The sequence below is a fragment of the Primulina eburnea genome, chromosome 7 (genome assembly GCF_022965805.1).
Source record: "Primulina eburnea isolate SZY01 chromosome 7, ASM2296580v1, whole genome shotgun sequence".
Taxonomy (NCBI): Eukaryota; Viridiplantae; Streptophyta; class Magnoliopsida; order Lamiales; family Gesneriaceae; genus Primulina; species Primulina eburnea.
Window position 1 is genome coordinate 6,448,785 of NC_133107.1, and position 2,720 is coordinate 6,451,504.

A 2,720-nucleotide genomic window follows, 5' to 3' on the forward strand; every position below is an offset into this window, starting at 1 on the left:
AAATTTTCATGAGAAGGATGCATGAAAGTTTTCATTCTCTAACGCATAGTTTGGTACATGAGATAAAGGAGAGATTGATCTTCTTATCCTATGTTTGGTACATTTTTAAAAAGCTCATGATAATATCATGAGCCCTTGATAAATAATTTTTTAGAAGGATAAAATATCCTTTCTATTAGGTGTGATAATTTTAATTTAAGGATAAAAAACACTACAAATGACTTAATTACCCTCAATTTATAAATGATTTTATAAATCTATGCTAGTAGGTAAAAATTAAAATCAAATAAATATATTTATTTATTTTTATATATTATATAATATGATAATTATATAAATGAATTCGAGATAATTATAAAAATAATTTTTATAAATCTCAATAAAATTATTAGTATCACCCGATTAACATTAAAAATTGATATTTGACTTGACTCACAAAATCAAGGGCTCAATTATCATATTATATAATATATGAAATTAGGTAAAAATAAATAAATAATGCAAACGTTATCGACGCATGAACATATAAAAAATATGAACTCAAGCATCAACTTTGAAATTATAAAACTTATTATGATAAAGTTAATTTTGTCATTATAATCTAATAAATAAATTTGATCACTTTTATTAAAATCATACCAAACATTAAATATAATATCCTACATCTTATTTATCATTAACTTATCATTATATTATATATCACATATTCATCCTATGCCTAAAAGGATTTTGTGGATTTGGAGAAACAGAAAAAGAACTCAATTGTTTCTTGTTCGTTTCGTTCAGCGTTTGTTATTGTCACTACAGGACTGTAAGCTCACACCGACATCTTCATCATACTCAATTCCTAGTTCCTCCTGAAAATGTAATAATTCTTGTGACAATAACAATTTCTAGAAGATGAGAGTAAGTATTTTGGATCCATCTCGTTGGTGACTAAACAGTGAAAAACACACAAAGGACTGGTTCAACCAGATTACCTTGAACTCTTTAAGACTTTGGGGAATTCTCAGTTATTGCATCCCATATATCTTTAAACATCTTCTTGCGTCTTTTCCATTGATTTATCATACCAGAATACATTTTATCCAATTGCTCCCGCTCTTCTGGACTAACCAGTGTCACTCCTTGCCTCAACTTTATCAACTTCTCCTCCATTTGATTTACCTTAAGTCACAAGCCCATGAATGGAATGCCCATGATGTTCAAGAGAGCACAATAATCTTATCTTTACATTCCATACCTCGTTCACCAATTTGGTTTTTTTGGCTTGGATCTGTTCCATTGTTAAATTTGATTTCAGCACTTTGATTTCTACCAGCATAAATAAATGAAAAGAGTCAAAGACAAGGCAATTAGACACTCAGACACCTCCTCTGGGTCCAGGACACCTTGTTTGGTCAGAGTCATGAATTCAAAGCAAAGAAAATGAGAAAATCCATGACAACATCAGCAAAGATTATAGCAACATTTACTACTGGCAGCCTCCATAGTACAATATACACTTCTTGCCACAAGATATTGATGCATCTCTTTTGTTTACATTCCTCAAGGTTGTTTAATATAGGGAATAATTTTCTTGGATTGTTATTAAACTTATTTGTGAACTCGCATTACATTCAAATCAATCGAACCAAATTCTGAAACGCGGGCTGCAAAGCATGCGATCCATCATTTTTCTTGAACATATTACAAAATTATAGAGGAGGAAACGTATATACCTCCCTCAACCTCAGCAATACTTTCTTCTGTTCGGTGAGCTGTGCTTGCATTTTGGCGTTCTCTTCTTCAACGGATTAAGCTCTTCATTGTTTGGAATGTCAAACCGGTCTTGCCCAGCAAGGTATACTTTCTGCTTGCCATACTCTTTGAATGATATTTTCCCACCACGCAAGCCCATCCAACACCTTTTTACCGCAGCTTTTTTTAGATTAAACTTTTGCAAAGAATCAGCCACGTTTTGGGGATTCAAAGGTCTATTTTGCTGCTAAAGGGATGAGGCATAAAATTTCGTAATGGTTTGATTCATTTTGGCCGTAAGACTCGAAGGTCATTTTTCTAACTATTAACAAGCCAGTAACTTCAGAATACAAATACATTCCCAAAAACGAAAAAAAAAAACTAGCTAAAAACTTAACCTGAATCGAATAACAGAGCGGATAGATCGAGAGATTAACAAAAATAGAAAGGAATTACGCGAGATTCACCTGAGTGACGAAGTTGAGCACGATTCCTGAAAACAAACAAGGGAAATCAATTCAATAACATTTTCGTGCAAATTGAAGAATTGGATTCTAGTATATGGTTACTTACCTTCGGCGCTATCCGATTTGGGAGCCATTCGAGATTTCTGAGAGAAGGAAATGTTCGTCTGGGAGAAAGTTGCTGCTGCAAATTTTTTTATTTCGAAGCAACGGGGTGGAGTTCCCGCCAATCGTATGAAGCTGGCGTACGGGATTCAAACGCGCCATAGTGTAGAAGTCGCATCCTACAACGACAATTTTAGTAAAAATTGCACACAATTTGAGGGTTACAAACTGTCCGATTTCCTTAAACAGTGGCGTGCCACATGTGTTACGTTTTTTGATAAATGTTATTTTAATATATTATATAGAATATTATAGATAATTTCAAGAAAATCATACTTGCAAAAGACAAAAATCAAAATTACAATATTAGGGATGCAATCGTAATTCATCAAATTATTAAACAAACTAAAT

The 2,720-nt window shown here is 32.6% G+C and overlaps 1 pseudogene; it reads right to left on the reverse strand.

Moving 5' to 3' along the window:
- Positions 1-737: 737 nt before the first annotated feature.
- Positions 738-2,424, reverse strand: LOC140836071 (homologous-pairing protein 2 homolog; annotated as a pseudogene).
- Between the last annotated feature and the right edge of the window lie 296 nt (positions 2,425-2,720).